General features: G+C 40.1%; 1 protein-coding gene and 2 long non-coding RNA genes across 3 annotated transcripts in view; 1 reads left to right on the forward strand and 2 right to left on the reverse strand.

Annotated features, from left to right (window-relative positions):
• The window catches only part of LOC308590070, a 22,864-nt gene extending 10,585 nt beyond the window's left edge, over positions 1 to 12,279 (reverse strand). The window contains exons 1-2 of the long non-coding RNA XR_014009676.1: positions 12,141 to 12,279; positions 7,401 to 7,629 (exon numbers count right to left, since the gene is read on the reverse strand). This is a non-coding gene — a long non-coding RNA (uncharacterized lncRNA). The remainder of the gene's footprint in view (positions 1 to 7,400; positions 7,630 to 12,140) is intronic.
• LOC308590084 lies at positions 8,684 to 11,526 on the reverse strand. Its single transcript, XR_014009689.1, has 2 exons — positions 11,310 to 11,526; positions 8,684 to 10,118 (listed from the first exon to the last, which is right to left on the reverse strand). It is a non-coding gene; the product is annotated as an uncharacterized lncRNA (long non-coding RNA).
• Positions 12,280 to 12,418: 139 nt separating the features above from the next.
• Positions 12,419 to 22,493, forward strand: part of NRIP1 (nuclear receptor interacting protein 1) — an 84,530-nt gene continuing 74,455 nt past the window's right edge. The window contains exon 1 of the mRNA XM_081199616.1: positions 12,419 to 12,833. The gene's annotated coding sequence lies outside the window, so the exon portion shown is untranslated. The remainder of the gene's footprint in view (positions 12,834 to 22,493) is intronic.

Genomic DNA, 22,493 nt, shown 5'->3' on the forward strand with positions numbered 1-22,493 from the left:
GGACCTTTTAATGTGCATAAGCATTCATTATTAATGCTTGACTGATTGCCTGTCAATCTTTGTGCAGTATGTTTGTTGCTTAATATGTTCAATTTTAAATAGCATGTTTTAGTTACTTTATTAATATTTAAAATGTTATTCCTTTCTCTGACCATCAAATATAAGTTGTGCTAAAAACCTGGATAACCAAGCAATAGAGGTTCAGTGGATCTAATTTAATATCGTCTGTGTAAACACTGCATTCTAGTCTTTACTGAGCTTTGTGGGTTTTTTGAGAACAAATCGAAATTGTTGAGCTTTTTTAGAGAAACCTCCTCCCAGAATAGTGATCTTAAGCTTTTGGAGCTGTTTTCCATCACGTTGCCATACATCCGGGTTTCCCTGACATTTTGCCGATTCAGCAAAATCCCCCTTCCCCCTTTTCCTGAGGTATGGCAAGCCTAGCGATGGATAGCAACCTCAGCTTCTCACATCCTTTTCTGCTGTACCTGGAAAACAACAGCCACTTGAAGGAACCCTGCCTGTGAAGAACAAGAACATGGCCATAACTGCGGCTAATTTCCAGTGGGCTGCTGTTGATAGTGGGTCACTACTGACAGACCAACCCTGGTGATGCAGCTCTGAAGTGGGTGGCATGAAAAAGGGGGAGCGACAAGGTCACTTCCCCTGGGCAATTGGCTGTGGGTGGCTTTCCTGCTAAGTGGAGCAGCTGGGGTGCAAAAACAATGTGAATGTGAAAGAACATGTGAGGGAGATTGTCAGCCTGTGTGAGCTAGCTCTGCTGCCATTGCCAATGTGTACAGTGGCCATACCAGTCCTCACCCAACGTTAAGGGCCTCTACATGCATGGAGGTTTTCCAGTGACCCAATGTCCCCAGTTCATGTGGAGGAGCGCTACATATATGCCACACTGTTTGAATAGAGCTCCTTCACACATGTGGTTGATGGTGTGGCCTATGAACAAGTCAGTAATGGTTTGGGCCAACTCACACACCTTCATACGCCCCATCATATATTATCTCAGCATGTAGGTGAGGCTGCCTGTTTCCAGGGAAGAGAGGAGGAGGTGTGGGATCATTTATTTTAGGCTGCAATTGTACACCTCCCCTAATGACTGGGCCTTTTCCGTTGTGGCTCCCTCTCTTTGAAACTTATGCCCAGGGAGTTTCCTCTTTCTTTCACCACTAGGTGAAGAACATTTTATTTGCTCAAGCCTTTTAGATCTATCAGTTTTAAATGTGTTTAATTAAACACTGGAATTTTATCTGTAAACTGCTCTAGGAGTACGGCTGACTGAAAAGCAGAGTATTCTCCAAATAAGATCAAGAACCATGTCTAGCTCAGGCTTAAATCCTTTGGATTACAATGAGATATTGTAATATATAACTCTCCCACTGAGGTCAATTAAGAAAATGCTGAATTTTAGCCATATTTAGAATGTAAACAGGTTATCCTAGTGAAGATGACCTTGAATGACAATGGGATTTTTGCTGTATGTTTATCTACCAAAAAGAGGAAAAAGACAGTATCCAGAGGTTTTGAAGGAAGCATTTTCCTGGCAAGAACATTAAAATTTCTAGTAAAGAAATAAAGAATTGTTTTACTGTTTCAAAAATCTCAGGTATTAAAATGGATTTTTCAAAGAACTTAACACATAATCTTTACTGTGAAAATATATTTCATACAAGACATTAGTTAACTCTCTGTTATTTTAATTCAAGATCTTATCTTTCATACATTTCCTTGTTCAAACAAACAGTAGCAGTACTCTTACTCCAACACTTCAAATGCAAAAATGTTGTAAAGTAGTCTCTATTGCTGTCTGGTCTTAGATCTCAGCCCATGTCTTTGATCATCAGAAAGTTTGTGGCAACATCTTAAAGACAAAATTGCTATTGAATTCCCATGACCATATCCAGCTTGGATCAGAAAGATGTGCAAAACCAATCCATTTATTTCTCTGGATAGTGCTGCATTCCCATGTACATGTTTCATATTAAAAAGGACAGGCATGATCTTTCTAATCTAAGCAGTATAATGCAGGTTTAAATCAGCAACAGAGTTACTGTGTTTTTGCAAGCCCTCCCAAACCTCTAGAATCAGTAAAACATTGGAATTTGTGCAAACTCAAAAATTCATGAATTTAGCAAGGGCTAGAAATAACACCAGCTACCTTCCCCACGTAGCCAGCCTGTTGATGGCTCATTGCGGAGTTGGTTGTTGAATACACAAAAATCCACCTGAACACAATGAACTTTACTTCATGCATAGGATTGCACTGCATGCCAGCTATTGATTACGATTAGGACTTTGAATGTCAACCTTTGGGGGCCAGCAGGAACATATGGGTAGAATATGAGTCAGTGTCATGGATGCCAATCACAAAATGGCTGCCATGCTGTATGGCAATACACAAAATGGATGCTGTGGAAGTATTGGATTATATAAAAGAGCAGAAAAAGTACAGGATGACCACATCATGGTGGCATGCCTCCCACAAGGCACCCCATCAATAGGGGGAAAGACACCTATATCAGCCTCGGCCACATTCATTCACAGAGAGAAACTCTTTGCACCTCTCCTCTGTTCAAAACAGCTTAGAGGGTGGGTGCCCAATCCCAGCATCCAATAAAATGTGGACTTTTTAAAGGATGTGTGTGTTCAGGATAGGAGAACTGCAAACAGGAACTAAGCAGAAAGAACAAATTATTTCTTGTGCATTGTGGGCTTTTTGAAGAGATATTTACTGATACCTTTCACCGGTGCCATAGAAGGTACTGGTGGGCACACTAGAGCCTTCAGGCACCCTTATTGTGACCGCTGGGTGACACTAAGTGGTACCGCATGTCTGTTAATAGTACCCTCCCAGAAGGTAGAAGAGCTGAACTCTTGTTGCAAGATTATTAATACAGTAGCAAAGCTGGAAACAGCTTACGTTTACTTTGTGCTCTAACTGATGAAGATTAGTTATTCATTTGTGATAGAAAGCCATGTAATATCCTGTAAAACAGGGACAAATTGCATTTCTATAGACTGACGATACTGTAATTCCTGTGTAAAAGCCCAGTTCTTTGACTTCTACACAAGCAAAGAACAGCTATTAGCATTGCTCTGAAATGGTGGTCTGTCGTGTCTGTTGGAGCTACAGAAAGTTTTGTACTAGCTGCGTGAGTCACCCCAGCCAGGGGACCTTTTGACTGTCACCATTTACAGGCAACATTTTGTAGACAATCACTCAAATTGTTCAATGTTTATAGGTTTATAGATAGATAGATGATAGATAGATAGATAGATAGATGATAGATAGATAGATAGATAGATGATAGATAGATAGATAGATGACAGATGACAGATAGATCGACGATATAGATTGATTGATCAATCAATCAATCAATCAATCCATGGCAATATAGTTTGCAGCTATGGTACAGTATGTGTCATGATATATGTGTGCCTCTAAGATCACACATGGAGAAATGCAAAAACTTCTATTCTCTGTTTACATGATGCAATAAATGCAGAGAAGGAGTAGAAAACACATTTGTTCCCTGTTTTCTTCACATCTCTATATAACATTGAAATACACTATTATTTCCTAGTAAATAAACATCTTTGACTACAAAGAGAGATTGGTAATCCGATCAATTGGCAATTTAACAGGCTACCTGTTGCAATCATAAAATGAGAATGGGACATGAATGACAAGAGGAAAGGCAAAGATTTCAGAATCATTTCCAGTTATTTATTTATAAGAGATTTTGATTGGTGGACAAGAACTACATAAGGAGGAAGCAAAGTAAACCCGACTATCCACAAAATGGGCTTTACAATGTGAACCTAGACTGGATTTTAAGGATGAGTCAGTTAAGAGACTGAGATGGTGAAAAGAGCCAGTTATAAACAACTCTGTTTTGTCTATTTTTAACTGCAGAAAATTTACAATCATCTGTGCTTTCATACTTCCCAGTGAGTCTATGTGGTAATAGCGCTGTTGGAAATAGCTGGTTGAAATGATAGATGGGTTGGTGAGTCAACACGTAAATGAAACCAATTTCATAGCAATGCGTAATCTTGCATAAAGGTAGCTTAGGCATGCTGAATGACAAGGCAAGCAACATGAAACCCCATGGAGATACAGATGTAAGTACATTAGTGGAAGGCTACTACTGCAGGTAGTTTTTGAATAAATATTAGAGCCAATGTAGGATTATAGTCAAGAAGAACACTGAGATCTAGTGAAATGACAGTGGAAAGAGAATGAGGTATTGCTGTTAATTGAAAGCCATTTCTCATTTATATTTCATTCAATGTTATGCGCCAACTAAACTTAAGGCATCCTATGGAATAACTGGCAAAGTTCTCATTGATTTCAGTGAGGCAGTACATCATGTTTTCCTTGTGGGATAGGCAATGCAACCTCCAAATAATCATATAATGCAGCCAGCTATTGTGACTGAATGTCAAAATGCAAATCTTGTGACTGTGCAAAACAGCTACTTAACAGTGGGGGTTTTGTTCATAGGCACTACCCAGAATGACAGTCAGTGTTAGGTATTTTGGCTGTCTAGGCAAAATATTTAAAAAGCCACCAAAGGTGAAGCAGGGGGTAAACCAGCATCTACTTCTGAACTGCGAGAAATACTGCGTGCCATTAAACATCATTTATTTAAGGGCTTGAAGAGAAGTTTGAGGTGTTTCATGGGACCTGTTGCCTGGTGATGTCAGAGCTCAAACCCTTACCTATTTTCCTGCTGATCTGACCAGCAGCATAGCGTCAGTTGCTGGTGCCCGGGGCATGCGTGCTAGGCAGGAGGGCATTCAAAGAACAGGACAATATACAAATGTAATAAATAAATAATTGTACAAATGCCTATATTGATGGCACACAAACTGGGCATTCAACAGGGAGCTGCAGTTGGTCATGGTTCCTTGACAACGTACCTGTATAAATAAGGATGGCAGTACCCATTATGTCGCAGAATAAAAAATTCAAAATAATGGTGCAGGTCCTTGACTTCCATCACCAAAGACATCAGTGGCACTATTTGATCACAGCATTTTCACAGGTACAAATACTATGGTTTGTGTAGCAGAGAAACAGAATTTCATCCTACAGAAATAAAATCTGGATGGGAAATGTTTGAGAAGCAAATGTACGTTTGTTGCAGAAAACCACAATTATTAAGAAAGGATCAGGGAAAAAAAGTTTCACTATACTTATGCCTTGCTAGTGAGGTCGATAAACATGGCATTTGGGAAGCAGTGCCTTTTTTACAGGGCAAATTTGTATTCTTTGTGAAAGGACTATCTGTACTGCAAGACCCTACGCCTTGATGAATGTTTATTGGGGGCTTTTCTTCTTCCTCAAGTGCAATACGTCTGTCTTCATTACATCTCAGAGTGAAAGCTGCAATCTATACAAAATTGAATTTGGATCCTGCTTATATCCTACAGCAGCTTCTCTTCATATGCTGTAGTCTTATCAAAGAGTTTTCAAAGATAAATCACTTGTGCAAAGACAGCTGTTTGATATCATGGAAAGGCCGACAGAAATCCTTACATACCTACTGTAGTGGGAACAAACACCCTGTGATGACAGTTGTTAGTTGGTGTTTGGTGAGTCAGACTGCTATACTGACCCTCCAGCCTTTAATCAGATTTATAATCGTGACAAAGCTTTATTTCCAATGCAATAACATTTTGATTTAACACAAACCCTCTGGTCAAATTGACCCAGAAGGCCACCAAACATGCTAAGCATTAGGAAAGCTTTCATTAAAGTATTCCCACCATATATCAGCATGGAAATCTTCATGACAGTGACTGACCCAGGCACTTCTTAGATTATGAGACTGTGTAAAAGCAATGTAGAAAAATGTTTTCTCTCTACATGGCTTAGGCTGTGCACACATCATTTTAGTTTAAAAATGTGCATCACACTTTTTATCATGTTGGTCTCAAAGAGGGTTACAACAATAACATACACACTATACAACATTTAAAACAAATCAAAACCCCAGAATTTAAAACCTCAAGAATTTAAAATACATTTAAAGCACATTATTTCCTTCAAAGAATTCTGGGCACTATCATTTTTAAGGGTTGCTGGAAATTGTAACTGTGAGGGGGAAGGATTCTTTGACAGAAATAATGTGTATTGAATCTGCTTCCAAGGTACAACACGTACACTGTACATCTGTCTCACTGCATGTGTGCATCATTATAAAATGCTTGCAAACTCACATTTCTTCACCAGCTGTGCAGGGGGGAAACTATAAGATTTTGTTTTATAGATGAGGTATCACTGGTGAGAATGATAATGAATATGGCTATTATCGGCACCTGAATAATAAAAATTTAAGAACATAAGGTAAGCCTGCTGGGTCAGGCAAAGGTAAAGGACCCCTGAACTGTTAAGTCCAGTCAAAGGCGACTATGGGGTGCAGCGCTCATCTCGCTTTTCAGGCTGAGGAAGCTGGCATTTGTCTGCAGACAGCTTTCTGGGTCATGTGGCCAGCATAAACCGCTTCTGGAGCATGGAGGACCGTGATGAGTGCCAGAGCGCACAGAAACATCGTTTACCTTCCCACCACAGTGGTACCTATTTATTTACTTGCATTGGTATGCTAGGTTGGCAGAAGCTGGGACAGAGCAATGGGAGCTCACCCTGTTGCACGGATTCGAACTAAGCCAAGAGGCTTAGTGGTTTAGACCACAGTGCCACCCGCATTGCAAGGGATTCCCATATTGTGGGGTTAAGACTGCGAGCCTTTATGTCTCATGTGCAGACATCATTGTAACATAGAGTTGGTACTTACTTTTAAACATATTAATCTAGAGGAAGACAAGGGATTGGTCCTAAAAAAAAATATCTTGGTCCTTTTGTCTGTGTTCCTCCCTTGTCTACAGTGGGACTCTGCATTTGACCAAAGGACCAGTTCGGAAAGCTTAGGAGGAGCCACATCCTTCGTAACCTGAAAACTAAACACAATAAAATTGAACTTACCCACTTTATTTTTTTTATAAGATATTTATTAAGATTTTCAAGAAATTACAAAAAGAAAAATACAAAATACAAAATAAAAACAGTTAAAAAACAATTCAGTCTTTCCATCACATATTTTTCATTTGCTTATTTCCCGGACCTCCTCACGCCTTCCTTTTCTGTATTCCAGTTCAAATTGTTAATTCAGCAAATCCCTCCCCTCTTCATTCATCTTAATCTTCAATTTTTAAATATTATAACATTAAATTTTTACCTGTTAATAACCATTTTCTCATATTCCCTTATAGCATTACAGCAAAAGACCACTTAGTTTCTATCCAACATCATTCTAACATTCATTAATTTTACAGTATTTCTGTAGATAATCTTTGAACTTTTTCCAATCTGAACTTACCCACTTTAATGCCAGTCCCATTTGTGGGTCAACAGTGATCACAATGCTCATTTGCATTCTACAGTATGCATTCCACTGCATACAGTTCTTTAAACTTTGTTGTGTTGTAACCACTGTTCTGGTTTGTTTGTTCTTTATAGGCAAGCATTTTTCTTGTGTTGCTTTGGCCACTTGGAAGGGGGTGCAATTAATCTAAACTCTTTCTGCACTCTTGTGTAGCTGACCAAACCTGGGGAAGGCACAGAGTAATATGGAAGGGAAAGGAGAACAGACAGTGTTATGTAAACTCCAAAGACATGAACCAAGTCAGCAAGATGCTGCAAGTACTGCATATGAAGAAGAAGAAGAAGAGTTTGGATTTGATATCCCGCTTTATCACTACCCGAAGGAGTCTCAAAGCGGCTAACATTCTCCTTTCCCTTCCTCCCCCACAACAAACACTCTGTGAGGTGAGTGAGGCTGAGAGACTTCAGAGAAGTGTGACTAGCCCAAGGTCACCCAGCAGCTGCATGTGGAGGAGCGGGGAATCGAACCCAGTTCACCAGATTACGGGTCCACTGCTCTTAACCACTACACCACACTGGCTCTCCATATGAAACCCTCTTTGTAGCATTATAGGGTAGCTTCCAGGATCGCATAATGAAAAAACTCCAGCATTCAGATCTTTTCCTTATTGCTTATACGACTTCAGATCATGGCTGTCTGATCTATGTGTTAATAATGCAGAACTCTCTGATTCTGAATAGTGAGAAGTATATTTTTAGAACAGCTATCCAGCTAAAAGAGGACAGTGTCTTTCAGAAGCATATTAGGACATGCAGACGGGGACGGAGGGGAAGCAAATATAAGAATATTCTACATATAACCATGGTAGAGTGACTTCCTTAATAATACTATTACTGCAAACATGCTTCAAACCAGAAGTTAAAGAATATGCTAATTGTTCAGTAATATTGATACCATCAACCATTATATTTAAGCACTTAAATTGTAGAATTAGCAACAATGTACTATGGATTAGTTTGCTATTCATTCTAGCGTTGCTTTTCAATTTTCATAGCTGTGGATTGCAGCCAAAATGGGGCCACTGAGAAACACAAGGCAGATATCAGCATAGCCCAGGTTTGTAGCAGTACAACATCAAAAATGTTGTGGTGATGGGGGAGCATACACCACATAATGACTTACATGGAGCAGTAAAATTCTTCGCTTCTATTATTGAGTGCATCCAACATGGGCTTAGATATATTTACCTTAGAATCCATCCAGACCAGAACACAGTGAAAACATGAACATGTATTTAATTAAGGAATATAATATCCAGAACAAGTAGTCATCAAATACAAAATATGCATGGCTCCAATATCCTATCCTAAGTGACTCTTTTCCTTAACTATCTCACTCTTTTACAGATACTTCCATTAGCTGTCTCATCTCATTCTCCCTGTGCCAAGAAGCCCAACGGCCTTTTCCAACCAATAGCCTCTACCTGTCACTCACTCTAACTCCACCCAGCATTCAATCTCACTCTCCCACTGTCAATCATTTCCCCACTTACCCTTCTGTCACTTGCTTCATCCGCCCCTCCCCCCCCGGCGAGTTGTCAAAATGTGGTATCCCATGACAGCAAAGGATAATTTTGTGAATTGCAATTATGACATGCATTAACCCATCATAGGAAAACGATGCCCTCAGTTGTGGTTGGAACAATGGCAAGAAGGTCTACTGGGTCATATTCCATTTGCAGGGATCCTTTGAACACCCCACCACCTGGGTCAAACAGAACCTTCAGACTCCATTATCACGAGCATAGTTGGGTTCTTCTGGGACAATCTTTTTCTTTTTCTCTTTCCAATCAGTTTGCACGAACACAATTAGCAATTTCTCCTTGTGACTCCCAATCCTCATTCTCAGTGACTGTCTCTTTGGAAACAAGAATGAGCTCTCAACCATGTTAGATGCAGATCTCTTGGTGGGAAAGGCCTTTCTCTGCTGCACAACAGTAAGGTCTCTAAAGATGTCTGCAAACATCCAGAGGAATAAAATAAACACAGCCTCCTGGTCTGAAATGATAGCCATTTGCATTGTCCAACTCTTTCTCCACTTGCTGATATTTTCATTCATTTCTTTTTCCATTGCATCCTTTGATTGTTCCATCTGAGCCCAATGAGCCTATGCCTATTTGGGTGTGCTCACATCACCACCTTAGGTTTTCTTTGGTGTGTTTCACCACTCCCCCCCCCCCCCGGCTGTTTGCATTAGCATGTCTTCCATTCTTTTCTATCTGTGTATATACTAGGGGACATTTATGGGTGGGATAGCATTATCCTATGCAAAGTTGTTCACACCTTAGATAGAGATGAATTAGAAACTAAGGACTCCAATATGTATGGCGTGAAGCTAGTCTGAGAAACTACACATAAACAGCAGTGGAATGCAGCTGGTTAATATCCCAGCCTAACGTAACTTCTTAATAATTGTGTTAACTCTTTCATGTATGGTTTCATCATTCATCTCGCCTCACTCCCCTCTTCTCTGTTTCTTTGACAGCCACACCCTTCCACCACTCCACTGTCATTTTCTAACAGATAGTCTTTGCCTGTCACTCATTCTAACACAGCACAAAATTCCATTCCAATCATTCTTCCACTTGCTGTTCTGTCACAAAACAAAGCAATAAAGACTGAACATGCTTAGGGGTCACAGAATGCTGAGAGTCTGTTGGGAGGAAAAGCAAAGAACTGTGGCAAGAGAAGAAACATGGTACGTGGAGCCACCACTTGCATCTGTCGTGGTCTGTTTAGGATCAGTTTTATATACAGTGGCACACAGTTTCTATACAATTTACAAATGTTCACATTTTATTACTTACCTCTCAGTACGTTTATCTGAAACTCCAATGATTTCTATTTACTTTTTTTTTTTACTTCACATGCTATTCTTATTGTACTTAATGAAGATGACATCTACGATAAGTTACATTGTATATGAACTCAGTGTCAATGCATTAAGGTCACTACATCATGTTACAATACTTTATACAAAACACTTCATTCTGTTTGACAAATGAAACAGAGCTCCCTTAACTAAATCGCAACCTGCCCTTCTCGACCTCTTAAATACTGCAATAACAGTAAAACTGTAAATTAATTTTGCCATGGATGTAATTATTTTTTCTCCCCCCACCCCTGGCTTCTCTCTGGCTCCTTCCTTTGCTATCTTACAACACACAAATGAATTTATAACGTTCTACTCTAGCTACTGATTTAAATAGGTTCAGTTTTAATCTGTAGAACATACATAACAGTCTTTTTTGCCCTTTCGTAAAATTATCTTGAACCTAATTCTAAATTCATTTAGGGACAATACATATTCTTCCACAGAACTTTATTTCCCATGGACCGATTCCACTATACAGCAGTTATGCTAAGTGAAATATCACATCTTCACCCCACAATGCTTCTGGTTTCAGGGCTTTAGAAGAGGGAGAGGAACCTTTATGAGTGTCTGAATTGGCCCTTTACCTCAAATGATCTCAAACACGTCTAGCCATCCTTACTAATCAGACTGTGCCGTCATTCTTGGGAGAGTTATTAAATCATTGTTTCAATGAGTATTATGTTTGAAACTATTTACTCCAGAGGAGTCCCACTGGCTGTTATTTACTAGCAAGGGATATCAGTATTACAGTACTGGTGTTACATTTGCCAAGGCATATTGAGTTGGTAGTAATAAGGACTCAGAGATCCCCAAGGCTGGATCCTTCACCCATCACCCTCTCTCACTGCCACAATTAATTCACCCAAATAATTGTTCCGTAAACAAAAAGCAAGAACAAACTTGCGCAGCTATACATCACTCTATCACTGTCTGATCTAGGGATGTGATTGAATAAAGGTGTATGCATACATAATAGAAGTTATCTGTTAGTTTACTTTCCAGAAGTTCTTGAGAAAGCTGAACAGCTGGAAAGTGCTGTAATAGATGGAAACTATGAGGTGCACTCAGACCCAATACACATGCACCTCTGGATCTCATTTATTTCATAAAATTTATACATCACCTGATTGTAAAGTAGAGAAACCATCAAAGAATAAAATAGTAAAAACAGTTGAAAACAACTACTTGACACCCATCCTGATGGACTTACGCACCACACCAAGACCTGGGTCCAGGCTCTGTAATACTGGGGCACCCTTGACAGAAAACCTTGAAAGAATATTTCAAAATAGGATATCAGACAACTCCATGTCCTTCTTGACCTCACGTTATTAGCTGGGGCGTGTATTTCCCATTTGAAAGCTTAGAGGTGGACTTGAAAGGCTTCAAACAAGACATACATATAACAGTTATTAAATAATGAAATTCAGCATAATTTAAAATGTGTTTAAATTTGTTGACTGGAGTCCTATTACCTTCCACACACTCATGGTTGGAGTCCGCAAATGAACATTGAACCCAACACATCAAAGGTGTGCATTAACTATTCCAGAAAAAAAATCGCAATGCAAAACACCAGGACTTATTTTTGCTTATATGGTGCAATTATGCAAAGCTTTCCTCCTTTGGGGCTTTACAGCGCTCAGAACAGGATTTGAATATCCTTGATTTAAGATCTGCCCCCTCCCCCCTCGCCCGCTCAGAACAGTGTACAATACTGTATTAAATATATATATATCGCATGCGTGCCCTGTAAAAATGCAAGCAAGCAAAGCTGGCCTGTCTATCTATTGTCCTTACAGTCAAACATCAACTTTATTTTCAAGCCTCGTCTTTCTCCAGTTGCAGAGATGCTTCCAGGCAAACTCCTCGGCGAGCCTGCCTCGCACATCTGCTTGGCTGTAGCTGCCGGGAGAGAAAGAGGTTAAACCGGAGAAACTTGGCTCAAGCGATGAATGGCGAGGAGGGGAGAGGGAGGGAGGGGAGGGACGGGCTGACAGGGTGGAACGGGAGGAGGGGAGGGGAGGGGAGGGAGGATCTCGGGCTGCGGGTGAGGCTTTGAAAGTCAGCCTCACAGGCATTGCAGCAGAGCCCCGAACCAGCGAGAAAGAGCGGAGGCGCTGCTGCCAGCGCGGGCGCCGAGCTCTTGCTCCGGAGAGGACGGCGTCCCCGGGGAGCTTTGTGTATCTGCGTGCTGGGCGGGCGTCTGAGGCGGCGTCGCCTTCGCGAGTTGCTTCTTCCCCTCCCCGTTCAGGCGCCGCTCGCCGGAGCTCTCCGCGCTAGAACTCATCGCCGGAGTTCGCGCCCGCTTGTCAGGGGTGGCATTTGGAGGAGGCGGAGGAGGCGGCGGCAGCGGCGCGCGCGCGCGCGCTCGGAGCTCTCCCTCCGACGGACAGGAGGGCGAGAGGCGAGCCAAGGCAGACGGAGAGCAGGAGCAGCTTCCCGGGAGAAAGGCGGCTGGGAGCGGCGGTCGCCGCGCAAGGGGCCGGCGAGGTGAGTTGGCGAGGGCCACGGAGGCCGGCGCTTTTTCCGCCTCTGCCGCTGGAGAGAGGGGAGGCGAGCAATGGGAAATGGCCGCGGTGGCGGCGACTGGGGGCTCGATGGAGAGCCGGAGGAGAGCGGAGGCGCTGCGTTGGCAACCTGACAGAACCAGCGAGCGCCCGAAGAGAGAGAGGGAGGGAGGGGGCTCCGGCGACGAGGGAACAATACCCGGGCTTGACTTCGGGTCTCCCAGGAGCGAGAGATTATTTCCGGTGCCAGCCCGTCTCCCTCCTCGCGAAGCATTTTTGACAAATAAAGTTTGACCGGCAATTAAAGGTGGGTGGGAAGGCAGGGCAAGCGGAGTGGGTAGTTTCCTAGTGCTGACCCCCTTTTCTTGGTTTGCATTCTTTCTGAGAGACGGACCTTTCTCTCTCCCCCCCTCCTCCTCCCTCCCTGAATTATTCAGGGAGCCACGAAGTCTTGTGCGCAGGAGCTGCAGTTCCTTCAGCAGCAGCAGCTCCTCTGCGGGATGTGGAAGGGAAGAGGAAAACCTGGCGTGTGGCTCGAGCGTCCGCCTTCCTTCCCTCTCCCTCCCTCGCTCCAAAGTCTCTTTCCATCCCTTGCTAAGCTTCCACCTCTTCTTAATTGCCTGCACAACCGCACTAGACAAGGCCATGCCTCCTTCAGTCTGCGCTCACCTCCTGTTATTTATTCACTTGGTTATTTATTCACTTCCTCTCAATCGCCACGCACGCACACATGCACACGCACACCGGCTGGGTAGGTTCCCCCCTCCACCCCCTCTTCTGTGTCACATACAAACTCCCACTCCATCCCCATCCTCCAGAAAAGGTGCTTTCTCATTATTTAGTTCCATCATGCTACGCTCCTCCATCCCTTTCCCCCCGCATATTGTCCTTCCCTTTTCGTCTGTATGGCAAGCACCACCACATTCGGTCGCACTCTATATCCTTCTGATTACTTTTCTCACCCTAGGAAGTATAAATATTTTAAAGTGTTTTCTTCTTTGTTGTGATTTGAGAAATTGGAAAATGGACTTGGAAACAAGTTGGGCTGTCATTGCAAATAGTTTGCGTATTTGAGCAGAAATTTTGTTCTGTGACGGTAAGGTCTCTAGAAGTGGTATTAAGAGACTTTAATTGTTTTTTTATTAAATGTATCCCTGTTTGACATGATTGTGAATCCTTGATACATGGGCTTCTTCTTTTAAAACCCCGTCGTATTTTCAGGTGTACTCTAGTGTGTGTTTTATTTGGCAAGATGAAGTTTCTGAAAATCTATTTTTTGTGTCTTAAGTCATAACTAACTGGTTCTGTGATAACTAATTGCTGAGATGCTTTATTCAATTGGCATCGAAACAGATTAGTAAGTCATGTCTGCATGCAGAATTGTACGGATAAATCATATAATTCATTAGGAAAAGAGTACCAATTCAACATGCTGAATTTCAGAAATAAAAGGTTACTTTCTGGAGGTCAATATTCTTCTTTAGCCTGTAAAATAAAGACTCTTCTAGTGGCTGATCTGAGTGGATCTTTATTTAAACTTATGTGTGACACATCACTAAGGTTCAAGGCAAAAAAAGTTTCTGATGTAAGTGTTAGAGCACTGAATATAAAGATGTTTGAAGGGAGAATGCTGATGACTATTTTTAATGTCTGCAAATGCTTGTAAGTGGTTGACTGCTCACGTGGTACAAACAGCTAAATTCAAATGTAAAGTATAAGTTTAATAAGTTTGCTTGGCTCCCCCCTTTCTTCAGTAAAAGAAAGATCATAGTTTGTTGTTGTTTGAGTAAATTCCTCATTGCAAATTGATAATAGATTGAAATGGAAGGTGTGATGGATGCGTGATATGCTACTGTTGCATGGAGATAAATTGCAGGCTGCACTGTATCCTGTTATCTGTCTTCTCTGGTTGCATTTGATCTCCACATCTGACCACTAAAGAGGTTCAAGATTTCTCACAATTGTTTTGGACAGAAGTCTTGTGCCCTCCATTATCTTGGTCATTATTCTGTTCCTCCTTATTCACTGGAAGACAATTTAAAGAAAACATCAGCAAAACAATTAAACAGTGAAATGGTAGCATTTTACACATTTACCCATTCAGCTTGTTAAATTTCATCTGCTAATTTACTTAACCAGAAGTTAAATTTGACTACAAGGTCCCTCCTTCACAAACCATATCCAAGTTGTTGAAATTTGAATGAATGCTGTTGTGCACACTATGATTATTATTGATAAAGTGAATAAATCTCATTAAATAATATAAAATCTCAAGAGGCTATAATTTTCAGGAGAATGAAGCATGATGGAGAAAGTGCAAAGTCTTATAGACTAAACTTAAAAAAAATGCAGCAAGAGCACTTGGCATAGCCATAATGTATCCATTAGGATACTACAGTTTAATTCATGTATTAATTTTTACTGGGCATGTGCAAGTTTTCTGTGTTCTGATGTCTTCTTTGTGTTTTGAGCTTTGAAAATCCCCTTGAAGGCCCATGGGATTTTTGAGAGAGTTATAAATTAAAAGTTTATTAATCTATGGTGCCTGTTACATAGACGTTAGAAAACATTCACACTTTAGTGTGATGATTAGTCCTGGGTTTGGAAATACTACATGTGTTTTGAACCTGGGTATTTTGTATGTATTGCATTTATTCTGGGGGGAAAATGCTGGAGAAAAATTCTAACTCCTTTCTTGTATCTTGTTTTTCAAACTCGGTTTTAAGGTGAAGTATGAGAACTGTGACAGGTTACTGGTCTAAACTAGATGTGGCATTTTATTTTCATTTGTTTGAGCTGTTTGTTTGTTTGTTTGTTTGTTTCAATTAGACATTGCATCAGCTGGAGAAGATAATCATTATGGTGATCATAAAAGCATGGAAGGGGAATATAATTCTTTATTCTCCTGCTGGATTTTCAAGGAAAATCTCTCCTCTGAAGCTATTTACATTGGTATTAATGGAGGATTTCCTCCCAATGAGGGATCCCCCCTCCCCCAGCAAACACCAGCTTTTAAAAAAAGGAAGGGAAGGGTTAAATTCTGCCTCCTTGTCTACTGTGCTCCTTCCCCTCCCCTCATGTGATGTAATGTACATATTTTTAATGAATCTTAAATGCAAATATGCATTTTACTTCTGTGTTGGCTCTTTGATTGGTTATCTTATTTACTGATTTTTATACCACTTCTTAGCCACCGAAAATGGCATTCAGATCTGCGATAAAGGAAGTGCTAGGATGTGTTTTGTAAAAAAAAAAAATGTGCAAAAAATGTATTTTTTCAACAAATACAGATAGTTATGAAAATAATAATGAAAGACTACTTGATGTTACATAAGCTCCTTTTGTATCCTGCCTGGTGGTCATGCCTTAGGCTTCCACTACTGTATGCTAGTGAAAATGTCAAGGCCTTATAGAGGTTTCCTATGACATTGGTTCTGTATACCTTTTTAGTTGTAGAGCAGCAGTTATAAATTGTTTTGATGAATGATGAATTTCTTTGGAAGCTTATTAGGCTTTCCTTGCTGAGGCTCGTGAGACCTGTATAATACCAGACAGATCTTCCTAAAACATGCCAATTATTGTTTTCTTGTGACATGCAGCCAATGGTACTTTTCGATGTTGTAGAAAGTGCTTTTAGTTCGCGTGGAATAATAATGAGGCACCAAAGGCAAAACCAATGCCCTGGGACATTTGTCAGAATCTTTTTCAACAAGCAAAAGGTCTGTGGCAGATGTTCAGGGTTTCCTCTGCAGTATACAATAAGGATTCCCAGAACCAAGAAAGTTTATAAACCGTGCTATTTGAAAATCATTTCCAATGTCTCCCGTCATGAGAACAGAGAATGGTAGAAGGCAAAAGAAGACACTTCTCACTCTTGCTTCTTTTAGGGCATGGATAGGCAAACTAAGGCCTGGCCCAATCGCCTTCTAAATTTGGCCCGCGGATGGTCCGGGAATCAGCATGTTCTTACATGAGCAGAATGTGTCCTTTTATTTAAAATTCTTCTCTGGGTTATTTGTGGGGCATAGGAATTCATTCATATTTCCCCCCCAAAATATAGTCCGGACCCCCACAAGGTCTGAGGGACAGTGGACCGGCCCCCTGCTGACCCCTGTTTTAGGGCAAACAATTGGCTTCTTAATACTGCCTTCACATACACTCAGTGGGTCTTCTTTCTGAGTAGACATGCATAGGATTGTACTGTTAGTTTTTAGACAAGCCATTATCTCCCCATTTCCTGCTCTAGAGGATTGTTGTTAGGATTATTGAAAGAACTTGTGTAAAGCACTTTGTAAATGAATGCTTAGTATTATTATTATTATTATTATTATTATTATTATTATTATTATTATTATTATTTTCTATTTTTATATAGTAAATGGAGGCAGATTGAGCTATGAAAACAGGAATGTCCTTTTAGTACAACATATATCTAGTCAATAAACCATCTTTTAAGGACCATTTAAAACTATTTACACAATATTTACTTGTTACATAATTTTTGTTTTAGAGACCGAGACTGGTGGAGTTTTGTGCTTTTTTGCTTCAAAAAAGGATTATTCTCATTAATAGAGATTACGTTTATCTATGGCTGATAGTCATGATATCTAAATGGAACATCCACATTCTGAGACTATATTTCTGAATATCACCCAGGAAGGCTTTCATGCCAAATTTGTGTACCTGCCTGAGGCATCTGTCTGTTAGTAACAGATTAGATAGACCCTTTGTCTTATCAAGAATCTTCTTGTGTTCTTTCTTCCAACTTGTTTCTTCTCCTAGTCATTTTTAAAGTATATGTATGTAATTTGCACTTTTGTTCATGTTTTTAATAAAATCAACCCGTGTGCACACTTAATTGCATGCATGCTCAAAATACAACTTTCCTGGTCACATGTTAATATGTAAAATATTAACTAACAGTTGCAGATTACAACTAGCAAATGATTTTTTTCTTTTGAAGAATTTAAAGCAAGCTGTTTACGACAGCAGCAGTGTGTATAAAAAGGCATGTCAATATTGTATTTTATTTTCCTATTTATTTTATTCGAGCTATACTCTGCACTTTCCTCCAAAGAAGACATTGCCTAATTGGAAGAGGTAGATCAACCTAATATGCACTTAGCTTTTTAAAAAATCTGTGTATTTCCTCTTTATTTTGATTAAATACATGCTTGCCTTAAATCAATTCTGCAAAATGCATGTGCTTATCCCACCCCCTTCAACGTCAGAATTTCAAAAGTGGAAAGACGGATCCTGTAGTTGCATTATGGTGTACTTAAGTCCGTGTCCGCCTTTGCTTAAAACTGCAGTAAATTTGCCCAACATTTTTTTAAAATCTGGATTCTTTTTTCCAATAGCAAGATGAATTTATAAAGAAAAGAAAATTAGTTACAGATCATTATCCTGAGGGCAAGTATTGAATAAAAATCCTTTTATAGCGGAACTAAAGTGTGAACTGCAAAAAATTCCCACAGTGTTATAGATTAAAGCCACCTGTACCAACATCGCAATTGAAACAAAATTGTTCTTCTTTATCTGGAAGACAGTCTGACTCAGAATATGAAATCTCAAACTGGAAATAAGTCCATAATTTTGGAGCATCTATTTGGATGGTGTGCTCTGGCCATGTGGCACTGGCTAGCATGAACATAATCAAGCACTGGAGTTCCTCTTTGGGGTTGTAATTCTGTAGCTAGGAACTACATGTGGGTCTCATCTTTGAGGAGAAATTTCAGTGCTGACTCTCACAAGGAAAGCTTTGTGGTGATCGGGCGGGATCAAGTACGTTGCACTATTGAGATATGGGGAAGGACAGCATTCTACAGCAGCTAACATAATCCCACGTTTTTCAGGCAAAAGGAGCTTGTGATGAGTGCAAATCTGAATTTTTTTAATGGTTGCCTGTGTTACATCTTTGTTTACTTTGTTACATAGGCCGAATTTACAGAAATACAGATTCAGCCAATCCATATCATGTTATAGGTAAATGACAAATAAAACATTAGATGAAAATAACTTAATATATATGTGGTGGCTCATAAAACATCCAACAGATGGAGAACCCTTCAGAACAGTGTGAATGAACTGCTGCTAAAATATTATGTTCATTTTTCAAATGGTCTAGTCCTTCCTCTGCCCGCCCCCCTGATATTCTTAAGAGGGTCTCTTCTCCAGTCTTCAGAGAGTATCTGGAAGTGGGGAGGCAGAAAAAGGTCCTATTTCCCTTCTATTCTGCAGTTTTAATCTGAAATCTTAGGCACAGTACTGCTCCCAGAGCTCAGACTGCTCGCATTAATGAAATTCCCTGTCACAAAATGCACCTAGAACAATGGGAGTTTTAAACACTGCCTGAGTATATTTAGTTTTTATTTTTTGTTGCATTTATATTCCACCTTTTTATCCAAGGAGATCAAGATGGCATACATGGTTCTTCCCTCCCTAATTTAATCCCCACAAAAACTCTGTGAAGTAGGTTAGAGAGAAAAAATCAACGTCTGGCCCAAGGTCACCACTGAGCTTCATGACTGTGTGTGGGGGGGGGGTTGAACCCTGGTCTCCCAGGTCCTAGTCTGACACTCTAACCACTACACCACACTGAAAATGATTTCAACACCCACAATTCTTCCACTAAAATCAAAGTGCCTAGCTGTAGCTATAGCATGACCACATTTAGTAGTTTCTTATTAGGCTAGTACAGAGCTTTCCAAACTGTGTGTCATGACAAGTTAGTGTATTGGCTGCAGTCAGTAGGTGTGTTGCACAAATGCTGGAAAAGGATGTAGTTTAATCTCAGGTTTGCTAGTAAAACTGTACTACTGTGTCGCGAAATGATGCATGTCTAAAAAGTGTGTCACCAACATGAAAAGTTTGGAAAGCTCTGGGCTAGTAATAAGGTAAATCTTACCTATGTTTATATACATTTTATATAAAACACAGTTTAAAGTCCCATTCATTTTGGTGGGAAATTTAAGTGCATGCTTTAGCTTTTTCCATTGGAACTTAAAATTATTAGCTTTCCCTGGATTAAAAAAAGGAACATTTATGCATACTTTTATAGTCTGACTCTTATATATAATAAGTTCAGAATTCTTGAGGAATATTTAGGTTGCATTTGGGATGGCATGAAAGGAAGACTGTAAAAAGAAGGCCTTCATACTTAAAGTAGTTCCAAGAAAAATATTTTAGTCAAATGACTACTCAACACTCTTGTTTTGTGTGAAGTCTGCATAGCAATAACTGGAATGGTTAATATGCATTGCATAAGATTGTATTTAGTACCATTTATTGTTTAGTGTTTAAATTACTTTATGTTGGTACCATCTGGGACAGAACATTTCCCATAGAAAACATTCTAAAAATACATAAAATTAGTAACATAATGAATAGGTCCAATAACAGCCAAATGATACATTTTCAAAATTATATCAATCAATCAATCAAACCTTTATTAGGCATTATGCAAATAAAACCATAGGAGGGAAAATAACATATAAAAGCCTTGAAATATATATAAAAAGGCAGCAGTTGGCTACATACATACATATATATACGTTGGAGGCTATACACCACACCCCCTCAACAGTATTTATAGGAACTCAAACACTGAGATCCTGCTCTGTTCCAGTAACAAGAAGCCGAAAGCACCAGCCTGAAGATGACGAGTGAGACCTCGTCGAAACGTCGCCTAAACACCCCAACTCTTACACGGGAAGACACCCGAAGACAACAAAACCTGCATTCCTGTACCCGTGAAAATCTACGAAAGCAAATATATATATATATATATACATATAGAATCAGTGGTTTTCCTTGTTAACCTGCTCCTTGGAGGACTGCTACCAAAAACTCGGCTACCCCCGCCATTACCCTTTGGTCAACGTCGGATAGGCAGAATGCCACATATTCACCTTGCTGGGGTTCCAGACCACCCAAAAGAGGGGACAGCACACGTTGACGGAGCGTACTGTACAATGGGCAATGAAAGAGAATATGCTCTACAGTGTCCGGGACATTCATAGAGCATCTGCAGAATCTCTTGTTTCTAGGGATGTTTTGATATCTTCCCCAGACAAATGCTGATGGAAAAACATTCAGCCGGGCCAGCATAAAAGCCCTACGTTGGGCTGGGATTATTAATTTAGTGACATAATTGGCTCTGCTATCTAAGATATTTAAATCATAGAATATGGGGGAGCAAATTTTGTTTACAGCTGCCATAATATTTTGTCTCTCGACATCCTTTAGTCTAGTTAGGATATTATGGAAGATGTATTGCTCATTAGAATTGTACAGGGGCTCCAGCTCGATGCCTAAAGATTCAATCTTTTTTTCGAGGTACTGATACCATCTTGATTTATAGGAGTCTTTGAGCAAATCAGCGAGCAGGCTTGATGGAGGGCAGCGAAAATGGCAGCGTAACCAGTACTTTATTGAGGTGGACCAGGCCCAGTATTCCATTGTGTGTATGCCTATTTCTGCACACATTGTTTCATATTTGATCACAGCTGGGAGTCCAAGAATACGTCTCAGAAAACTGGAGTGAATCTTTTTTAGATCATTGTTATATGCTTGGATCCATAGCGGGATTCCATAGAGTATCTGGGCTTGCACTTTTGTTTGAAATATCTGATTGGCCGCAGGAATAAATTGATTACCTTTCTGATAATAAAAACGGGCAACTGCTGATGAGGTGCACTTTGCCTGTTTTATGGCATTTGTGCGATGATTTGCCCACCCTAAATTGCTCTGGAATAAGATTCCCAGATACCTATAGATTTTCACTTGTTGGATTTCTTGCCCTCTTATTTTCCATTTCTCTAATTTCCAACCATTCGAGAAGACCAAAATTTTTGTCTTCTCATAATTTATAGAGAGTTTGTTACATTCGCAGTAAAGGATCAGAGAAGATATAAGACGTTTCAGACCCAAGCTCGTTGATGATAGTAGGACTGCATCGTCTGCATATAATAAGAGAGGAACTGGTTTCTGATTAAGTTTAGGGGCATGTGATTCTATTTTTTGAAGGTGATCTGGCAAGTCTGATAAAAATAAATTAAATAGAAAGGGGGCAAGAATACACCCTTGTTTTACCCCTTTTGAGTTTGGGATGTCTGATGAAAGGTGACCTTTGGTGTTAAGTTTGACTTGACAGACATTGGAAGAGTATAGATTTTGTATTAGAATCAATAAGCGCTGATCAATTTTTAATTCTGCGAGTTTTCTCCACAGCTTTGGACGGTCAATTGAGTCGAATGCACCACGAAAATCTACAAAAGCAGCATATATTTTAGATTGCCTTTGGGATCTGTATTTTTCAACCAAATGCATAAGTATAAGGCAGTGGTCTAATGTAGAGCAACCTTTGGAGAAGCCTATTTGTTCTTTCCCTGGTAAATTTAGATTTTTCATCCAGGTAAGGAGTTTAGATAAAAGGTGCTTAGCGTAGATTTTCCCTATCACTGATAGTAAGCTTATCGGTCTATAATTCCTTGGTTCTTTTGGGTCGCCATTTTTAAAGATTGGGATAATTATTGATCTTAACCATATCTCAGGTATGATCCCATCTTTGTCTATAAGAGTAAACAATTGAGCTAAGGGTTCTGCCCACCAATCAATATAGGTCTTGAATAATTCTATTGGT

This window comes from Podarcis bocagei, assembly GCF_964188305.1.
Source record: "Podarcis bocagei genome assembly, chromosome: 6".
Classification (NCBI taxonomy): Eukaryota; Metazoa; Chordata; class Lepidosauria; order Squamata; family Lacertidae; genus Podarcis; species Podarcis bocagei.